Genomic DNA, 10,551 nt, shown 5'->3' with positions numbered 1-10,551 from the left:
AACATATTTCATGCACTTAAACACAGCTTACTATAACATTTGGGTTCCTTGTGTGACGCTGCACAGATGCTAACCCTTTCCTTCTGGCAGCATTGCCATGAACTCGTGAAGAAATGCTCCAAAGGACATCTCCCGGCTGCGACATGGCCGCCTCCTTTCCTCGACGAGGCTCTGCCACTGCCTTTGGCTCCATCGATGGATGCTTTCTGGCTTTACCCGTTCCAGTAGCAAGCATCCATCTACAACCAGACTGTTGTTGCTTGGGATCGCCCCAGATGGTTGCTTTGCCAGGTTCAGTAGATAGACCAGCAACGTGCACCTCAGCGACCTTAAACCGAGGGACTGTCACCTCTCCATCATGCTTCTCCTTGGCCGATTGCATGGCTTCGCCTTCTTGTTCATTGCTTCCTTTCTCAGAGACATTCTGATAGACTTTTGGCTTTGGGGGAAGCAAAACACGCTCAACTTGGATTAGAGCGAGCATCGGCGTGCCGACTGGCTCGAAGTTTCGTAAGGGATCTCGGAGTTGCACCATCGATGCTACAGTGAAATCATTCCCCAGAAACTTTGAGACTCGATCACCGGCCTGATCTTCCTCATCAATTGTGCTCGAGTTGAGTTTCATCCACTCATCGAGAGATAGAGACGAGCCCATCAAACCATCATCCAAACCTAGTGACTCTCCGTCTTCCATTGTCGAAACATCGGCAATAGATTGAGCGCTAATGCTTGAAGGTGCCTCTTCATCTGACGTGCCTGTTTGTATCCTCAATCCCTCAATTGACAGTGCTTCGATCTTATCCATTGTCATTGGAGCGAGATCCTCAAGAGCAACATATTCCGAGACCATTTCCCTGCCATTGGAAGAGCTCCGAGACAGACTGTTACTTTTCTTCCTCCTCACAGAAACATTCGGAGCAGTATTCGGATTATGATTTTTGACATGGCTGTCCAAACTAACAGAGAAGATTTTTAGACAACGGTTTCAGGGAGAAACTAAACTAAAAATAATCAGAGAATACTTCTCAAACCTCTCACAGGAGTCCAGAGCAGTGACAGAATCCCAAGCAATCTGTCGCATGGTCTTCCCTGTTATATCTTCCAAAGGCATTAGTTTGCTTGCCTGCCTCGACAGTTTTTCAATGCCTCCTGAAGCTAATCTCTGCAGTATTTCCATAATCCCAGAACCCATTTCAGCAGGAAGCACAACAGGTCTAGACGCCTGCATTATCAACTTTTCCTTATTCTTTGCATTTGTGAAATGAAAAGGACTCATGGATCGCAAAAAGCCTCCATCTTTGGTTTGAACAATTGGACCCAACCCCTCACCAAGTGCTGGCAACTCCAAATGGCTCCTCGGTTGGCAGGTCAATAGGACTACCAAATGCACCGCTGCTCATTGCCATATCCATCTCCTTAAGCTCTTTCTCTGCTTCATAGACCATTAGTGAAAGGTCAAGATCATCATAGAAATCGCCACAGTGACAGAGCTGTTCGATTCCATCACCAGGACCAAAGAAATAGCCTCCTGAAGCCAAGGATTCTTTTTCAAATTGCTTCCACAACTTCTCCCTGGGCGATTCTGGTTCACTGTCTGCACTCAATCCCAAAGGGCTGTGTTCTATGCCTAGCACGCTTAAGAACTCATTGGCAACAGACTCTGTGACGGCATCTAAGCTACGTGACCTGCTCAAGCTTGCTATCTCGCAACTAGAACGATCAGTGTCACCATGACTTAGTTGCTTCTTTGGCTTATAGTCACAATTTGGGGAATCAAATTCCTCTCGCTTAAGAGCTGACATGCTTTGAAAGATAGAGTCAACCACTTCTTCCTGCGAAGTCATTGGCAGATTAAGGTCGTCCTGAAGTGCAGCCTCACCGTCTGGTTTATCGAGCTTCACACCTGGTCCTTCCCTATTGTCCATGCATGTTTGATGGTCTGATGCAGTCTCTACACCGTGTTCAATCATCATACAATCAGGATCGCTGCATTCCCGTTCATCACTTCCTTTGACAGCCTCTGGCAACGTACAAGGCTTAAGCATATCCGTAGAAGCATCAAGATTCATTGTGGAGCTTGTCGGCACCTCATGGAGTACCTTCACATCCTCTAACGGCCTACTCTGCGAATTGAGCAAATCGACCTTTCTGTCTCCCTTGTCCCACTCCAAAGGGCCAGTCCCATCCGAAGGCTCATTCCTGACAAGCGAGAACCCGAAGCTAACGTTAAGATATGCGCCCCTCGCCTTCCCTGATAGGCGATAGCTCGTGCTCCAGCTTCCGAATGCTTTGTCGTCCTCAAGCTCCTCCAGAGTGGCCGGAAGCACGCAGGTGGCATCCACCAGGTGGCGACCGAGGTCCAGCTCAGGGGCGCTACCTGCGAGGGAGGAATAGATCAAGAAATGCCGAGCCTCGTACTTAGCAGTCCCTCCGGGGCCGGTGCGGGCGCCCTGCACGGCGCACCGGTAGGTCAGCGTCTCCTCGAACTGGACGACTCCGGAGACGACGCGGGCGGGGCTGGTGGCAGTAGAATTCGAGGCAGGATCCGCGGCGCGACGCCAGTGCACGACGAGCGGAATGCCGGAAAGGGCAGCGGGGAGGCCCTCGATGGAGTGGACGTGAAGGGAGAAGCAGCAGTCGAAGCGGCGCTGGCCCGTGATCTGGGAAAGCGCCTTCTTTATCGGGTTCCATCCCCACAAAGACGCAGCTTTCTTCTTCTCCTTGCGCTTCGAGGACGACGAAGAGGACGACACGGAGGAGGCAGGCGAGGAGGGTTTGGGTTGGGAACGTCCGCCAGAGATAGAGCGACGTTCGTCGGAGGAGGCAAGTGGAGGGAGGCTTCGACGTCGCTGTCTGGCCGGGTCGAGGGAGCGGCCTTCGATCTCGTGGAGAAATCCAAGGTGCTGACAGTCGCCGGCGGCGACGGGAACGCCACCAGGGTGAGATTGGCCGTTGCCATCGTCGGAGGCATACCTCCCTATCATGGGGACGAGGAGGAGGAGGAGAGAGTGGAGGAGCTAAGACCGATAAGTTTTTCTCATCTTCGTCAACTACTACTATTTTTAGGAGGAAGAAGGTGGATTTCCTGCTCATCTTTTTTTTTTTTTTTTGGGAGTATTCCGTTTGAAATGAATTATTTGAATGGGATGAAATCCTGGAGATGAAAGATCAGTATAACAATTTAGAAGAGCAATATAATTTAGGAAGGAATTTATCTTTATTTAATTTTATTTGTTTTTCATGCTATAACTTGATGTATATTGTCATGACCAATATGGGCGTCCAAAAGAAATTTAATTCTTCCTATATTAAACATATTATTATATTTTTAAACAAATACATATACTTGACAATTAATTCATCATGATAATTTAATTAGCCATTATATATATAATTTACTCAAATTTGACTTGACGAAGCTTTCAACTTTCAAGCATACAATTTGATTTACATTTTTAACAATGTCTGTAAATTAAACTTGCTCTTTATTAATCCTAAGCTTAGTGTGATTTTTGTGAAAATAGGTCTTCTAAGTGGTTTAGTGAAGTTATCAATTTTTTATTCATTGGTCCTATAATATTCAACATGAATAATATTTTCATTCACAAGCTCCCTTCTTGCACATGCTTGGTAGATAGTGCAATAGTATATTGCTTTTTTGAACACCATGCTATTTCTCCACTTCCAAGATAAAAAACATAACCTGAGGTACTTTTATTATCATCAATACTTCCTACTAAGTCATTGTCAATATAGATAACAAGATTAACATGACATATTTGCTTGATAGAAGAATGAATTTTGCTTGTGGATTGAATAAATAAGCAACTCTCTCAAACATCTTTAAATGTTGAACATCAAACTTTCTTCTATACCACACCTCATGTGGTGTGCAAATTTTCAAACTTTTTGTTAGAGAACGATTAATAAGATAACTTACACAAGAAATAACTTTTGCCCGAAATTCATTTAGTAAATTTTTTTCTTTTGAGCATGCATCTCATACATTCAAGAATAGTTCTATTTTTTTCATTTATTTCTTTTTGTTGTGGTATAAAATGAGTTGTCAACTCATATCTTATGTCATGTTCTCTAAAATATTTCTCAACTTCATTTGAAATATATTCGCCACCACAATCATTTCCCAAAGTTTTAATACAAAGACTAGTATAATTTTTAACTTCAACTTTAAAATCTTTAAAAGCTTAAAGTGTTTATGATTTTTCTTTAAGAAATTTAATCCATACCTTTCTTCGGAAGTCATCAATGAAAGTATTGAAGAACTTGCTCTTATCAAATGATTCTGTTGGCATATTATTTTCACATAGGTCAGAATGAACAGGCTTCAATGACCTTTTTGCTCTCCAAGATGCTTATTGTGGGAATGGATCTCAGTGTTACTTTCTAACTTTAATTTCTAAGTAGACATGCTTCACAAAATTCTTTAATTTGATGGATCTTTGGTAATTCTATAACCATCTCTTTTATTGATAACAACTTTAAGCTTTCATAATTTAAGTGTCCAAACCTATCACATCATAGCTTTTAAAATCTTTTTTTTATCAACATTAATAAAATAAGATAAATTTATGATTTTAAGCTAGAAAATAAGTTGTTAGAGGTTACACTAATTTTTATAATAATTTGATTGCCTTTGATATAATACAAATATTATGATGTATATGCAAATCATACCCTTTCTTCATAAGATACCAACACACTAGCACGTTGCCTTTTAAATCAGGAACAACATAAACATTAGATATTTTCTCAATATATCTAAATTTTGTTTTAAATAGATCTCATCAATTGCTTCAATTTTGTGAGTACTAGTATCACTAATAATTACTTCACCATTTTCAATTTTAGATAAATTAAAAAATAAATTTTTGTTACCTATCATGTGTTTGCTAGCCCCACTATCAGGTACCACATTTTATTGGGATCGTTGACATCGTTAAAAGGGGGTGAATAATGATTCGCTTCGCTCGATCATTCTAATGTGCTTGTTTATAATTTGTTAGTACGCAGCAAAAATAAATATAGGAAATAAAAACACAAGCACAAGAAATATGAGATTTTGTGGTTCGAAACCTTCAATTCCTACTCCATGGCTTAATCACAACGGTACTCCACTAACTTTTCTTTGTCAGAAACCTTTCAGAAATAGAGAAACATTGTACAACTTGTTCTTTAGAAACAAGTACAAAGCAAAGACAAATATACAAAAATGATATCAAAAGAAACCATAATAAAATAATTTACACTAAGAAACTTTACTTTGATCGTTGTTTGTAGCTCTTAGATTGTCTTTTGAGGTTTGGAAATACATTAACACTTGTCTTCAAAATCCTCAAGAACCAACTCTGAAAATATCCTCAAAATTCTTCTTTTATAGTCTTCAAGTCGAGACTAATTTCTGCCTATTAGTAGATTGTTTATCACCATCAATTGATTGCTTCATTAAATTAGACCCTTGCACTGCAGAATGACTCTTACCAATTCTGATTTAACCTTGAACAGTTAATTGCTACTGTTCTTTAGTCGATTGATATCCAAAAGGTCGAGTGTTGCAGCCGATTCAAAAATCTTTTATTTGTTGCAATAGCGCCAATAGTTGAATTAGTTGAGTTCTAAATTTTCTATTTACTGCTATTGTGTCATTAGTCGACTATTATTATTCATCAATTAACTGAACCTAATTAGTTGACTTGATTAGCTAAGCATCAAATTTTCTGTTAGTTGTTACAGTGTCATTAGTTGATTGTTACTGTTGTTCAATTGATCATTATTGTAACAAAACACTATAGCAAAATACTATAGCAGTAACACTATTCACAATCGATTAATACTGTTCACAATTGACCGATGCATTGTTCCACTGAAAAAAAATACTATTTACTGTACTAAAAATATTATTCACATCAAATTCTCTTATGCCAAGGGACCCTCATGTCTCCCTAACTTTCTTGTATAATTAATACCAATTAATCCTGATTTATTTGGGTCTCATCCTTGTCTAGTATCTAATTGACTTCAACCTACTAAGACTTTATCTGCAACATCCAATCAATCTTGACATGCCAAGAATTCTCGTCTTATGTTTAAAATTTGGTCAACTTTGACCTGTAGGATTTCCTCATTACTAAGTGTCTGATTAATTTTGACTCATTTGGACTTCACATTTACCACTACAAGAATTCAGGTATTTATTTCGTCGCTAATCTAATAATTTCGTTGCTAACATATCTTAGCGACGATAATATATCGTCGCTATTTTTGTCGCTATAAGCTTGTCGCAAATTAACATTAGCGACGAAATTTTGACAATTCGTCGCTAACATTAGCGACGAAATAAAAATCGTCACTAATCCACGAACATTCGTCGCTAACGTTAGCGACGATATTATAAAATTTCGTCGCTAACGTTAGCGACGAATTATCAAAATTTCGTCGCTAACATTAGCGACGAATTTTTATAATATCGTCGCTAACATCTCGAAATAGGTCACTGGAGAATCTCGAAGGTTAGCGACGAATTTAACCAAATTCGTCGCTAACTAGTAGATTTGCTATGTTTCCGTGGCTAACTAGCAGATTTTCTACTCCCGTTTCTCTTTTTTCCCTTATATCTTGTAATACATGCATATCACAATAAAGCCTAATACATACACATCACAAAATAACATTCAATAACATATTCACACACAACAAACACAAAGTTTAACACAAATTTTATCACATAAATTTATCACATCTCAAAGTTTAACACAATGTTTAACACAAAGTTTATCACATCACAACAAATACAAAGTTTAACACAAAGTTTCACAATACAAATATTATTCCAAGAACTATGTCAAACAAGCTCCCTCGATAATTATATGGAAGTTCGAAGCCTACAATGGAATAATAAAATGTTAATTTGATTAACAAGCTGACAGGAATATCAAGATGCTGAAATAGTATTAAACATTGTGTAAGAAGCAAAACTGAAGTGTTGTTATTACTAAATATGAGTTGTCAAGGGGAAAAACCAAAAAAGAAACCTCTTGGGAAATAGAAGAAAAACTACCTTGTGGGTTTTGTCACCGAAAAAGTGGATATCTTGGAATTCATCAAGGTATTTCAAACAAAAAGTCTTGTCCCAATCTCTTAGGAAAACCTACAGAAACAACTGAAAATCATGATTAATCTTGTTCTTTAGGTCATATAATAGATCAATATGTGTTAGTGTTAAAGACTACATGTTGAGAAAATTGTTAGATGTCTTCAAAACTAAACCAAAGAATTTTGAAGTTCACATAACAGATTATTGATAATTAAAAACTCCCATGCTGATTATCAAGTCAATAAATTGTATCTAAAATGCAAAAAATATAACGAGATGTGGTTTACCAACTTGTCGCTCCAACCAAGTATAAGGATTTTTTATCTCTTGGCAAATGTAAGCCAACTCTTTCATCCTGGCAAAGCATTTCTTTTCCTGCTGCCTCTGGATCTCAATTGCTTATTGCAATTCGGGACTAACCAATAAAGGAAATCATCAGAGCAGCAGATTCAAGTTCTCAACTGTAAGTAATTTCAAAGGATATTACATAACAGAGCCATAGAGGAAAAATCATTGAAATAAAAAGAGCACCTGTTCTTCACCATTAGTTACTTTTGTCTTCAAGAACTCTAACGAGCTGTTTACTTGTTGCAGTTGCTTTGATATAGTTTGCTTTTCAGAAAGAAGTGAACTATGGGTTTGCTTCATCTTCACACTATCTGAAACTAGCTTGCATATATAAAAAGAGTCATATAAAGATACCAAATTTCTACTTGTTGGGGATAGAACAACAAATCTTCCAACTGCTAAAATGGTATTGGTTAGCCACTGTTTCTTACTAGAGACTAAAAATCACATGCACATAGCATAACCACCTTAATCTACATATGATAAAAAACCAGAAGACAATCTAATCTGTAAGTGAATTTTGTATGCTTATGCTGCTTTAGAGTACTAATAGTTAATGTTGTGTAATGCATACCAGACAACATTTATAACTCTGATAATAACGAAAGGCCTTTTTTGATATTTGAGAAGTCACAGCATTGAATAATAAAAAAAAGTTTAATGCATATCGACAACTTTTTGCAATAGAAAAACTCTATATAACAGTGGAAAAACCTTGATATTGTAGGCATCTCTATCAGCCACTAGTTGAAGCAAATGCTGGTTCTGTGTTTGCATGTCTTCATATGCTTGGCCAATTGTCTATTAGGAAAATAGTAGAAAACGAAGAATGTTTAGTATACACACATAAACAAATTAAAGAGCAAATTTTACAAACCATGAGGATTGCATGTCCTCTATTTCAGAAATATAAGCTTCGCCTTCAGCTTCTTTTATTCTTATGGTCTCTTGAAGCTCTAAGACGTCTCTGGACAAAAAATACAAGTCAAACCACTGCAATATTCGCATTTTACTTTTAGGGCTCGATAGACAAGCTTGTCAACAACATATGCCGACTCCTCAAAGACAAGGTCTTGAACTAGCAATTTACCCATGGCCTCCTCAACTGGTAGTCCTGTCAACTCAGCCGGGGAGAGCCTGGAGGCGGGAGATGGCTCGGACGGCAAGCTTCTGGGACTGGACGGCTCCGGTAATGGAGAGGGCTGGGTCCTCGGCGCGGGCAAGCTCGAGGTCCAACACGATGCCGACGTCGATGCGGTGGAGGATGGCGTAGAAGGGTTTGCGGGAGGTGCGAGAGTGGATCCAGAGCGAGTTGAGGAGGGCGATCTCGCGGGCAGCAGCGGCGCGCTCGAGGAAGGCCGCAGCGGAGGGGGTGAAGAGGGAGCAGTGCAGGCGGCGGAGGAGCTGTGGCGCGCTCGAGGAAGGCCGCAAGGAAAATGGGGGCCGGGTGGGGTTTTTAGCGAAGGTTAGCGACGAATTATAACCTTTCGGCTAAACCTGTTTATTAGCGAGGAATTTAATAAGTATCGTCGCTAATGGTTAGCGACGAAAGTTAATAATTCGCCGTAAAAATTTATTAGCGACGAATTATTAAGTTTTGTCGTTAATTTTTAGCGACGAAACAATTATTTCGTCGCAAAAAATCGAACGGAAGCGGGATTAACGGAAGCGGGATTAGGATTTAGGCGAATATTAACGACGAAATTAATATTTCGTCGCAAAAACTAAAGTTAGCGACGAAATTTGATATTTCGTCGCTAACGGTTAGCGACGAAATTAATATTTCGTCGCAAAAACTGAAGTTAGCGACGAAATTTGATATTTCGTCGCTAACACTTATATTAGCGACGAAAATGAAAATCGTCGCTAATAATTCGTCGCTATTTTTATGATCTCTTGTAGTGTACCAAGTGTCTGGTCTTTTATGATCCACTTGGATTTCACCTTTGTCAACTTCCTATTGGACTTTCAACCACTAAGTGTTTATTCTACTTCGATCCACTTAGATTTTTCACTGTTAAGTATTCGGTTAATCTTGATCTACTTGACTTTTTGCTCAAACATCCACATTCACATCAATTTTAGCCATCTAGCTAGACCCAAGGTCTATTGCATCGATAATTTTCCTCTCTATCAAGCTTTCTTTCTATACTTGTCATCTCACTCTCGTCAACAAACATCAAAATTTAAAATGAGTCAACTTGAGCTTAATCAACCTTAATTAGAGATCGATTGCACCAATACAACTTTGTTGCCATGAGAAGCAAACAACAAAGTTTCTTCATTCTTACTTTGATGAATGTAGCCACTTTCAATTTTCTTGTCATCTTCTTGCTTAAACGAACAATCTACAGCTTACTGTTTAGGCTTGTGGCAGTAGCTACACTTAATGTAATTATTTTTTTGTCATATATTTGTTTATGTCAATAATTTATAGCTTTATGTCTTGATTTATGACAATAACTACATTTAATATAATCACATCCTCGACCTCTTTATAATCACTATCTCCTCTTCCTCTTTGAAACTTGAATCCTTGACTTTCATTATTGACATTTTGATAGAATTGTTGATTATTTCTTCTTCTTTTGTGAGAGCTTGATCACCATTCCCTTTGGAATTTTTTCCCTTGCCATGATAGGATGAACTATGACCTCCAATAGAAACTTTGATTTGAAAGCTTGATCAGATTGTTGTGATGGGGAAACAATAAATTAATTTTTGCTTCATGAGCTTTCAAAATTCCTTGTAGATCCTTTAAAATTATGATCTTTAAATTTCTTGTCTGCTTAATAACAGTAACAAGACTAACATATTTTTTAGAAAGAGAATGAAATATCTTTTATACAATCCTTACATCATCAAAAGTATCACCATTTGAAGCCATTTAATTCACAATAGAATTAACTTTTGTGAAATATTCCGCAACATTATCATTTTCTTTCCTCTCTAATTTTGATATCAAAATTGAAGTCCAATATTCTTCACTTGTTCATTATCTTTATAAGTTTTTTTATAAAATTTTTCAAGTTTGCTTTGATATTTTTAATTTGCTTTTCAAATTTTCTTGTACACCACTCTGTCTATTGCGC

At 38.3% G+C, this 10,551-nt stretch overlaps 1 long non-coding RNA gene and 1 pseudogene across 1 annotated transcript; both read right to left on the bottom strand.

The window, feature by feature from the left end:
* Positions 1–16: 16 nt before the first annotated feature.
* LOC141821456 (protein PLASTID MOVEMENT IMPAIRED 1-RELATED 1-like) lies at positions 17–2,984 on the bottom strand (annotated as a pseudogene).
* Positions 2,985–7,075: 4,091 nt separating this feature from the next.
* On the bottom strand, positions 7,076–8,820 carry LOC141815817 (uncharacterized). The gene is made up of 5 exons (XR_012600614.1): positions 8,337–8,820; positions 8,174–8,260; positions 7,643–7,780; positions 7,399–7,526; positions 7,076–7,165 (listed from the first exon to the last, which is right to left on the bottom strand). It is a non-coding gene; the product is annotated as an uncharacterized LOC141815817 (long non-coding RNA).
* Positions 8,821–10,551: the final 1,731 nt, after the last annotated feature.

Source organism: Curcuma longa, chromosome 2, assembly GCF_044706935.1.
Source record: "Curcuma longa cultivar G26 ecotype Majalengka, Jawa Barat chromosome 2, ITB_CL_G26_1.1, whole genome shotgun sequence".
NCBI lineage: Eukaryota > Viridiplantae > Streptophyta > Magnoliopsida > Zingiberales > Zingiberaceae > Curcuma > Curcuma longa.
This window is presented reverse-complemented; position numbering and strand designations above follow the sequence as displayed.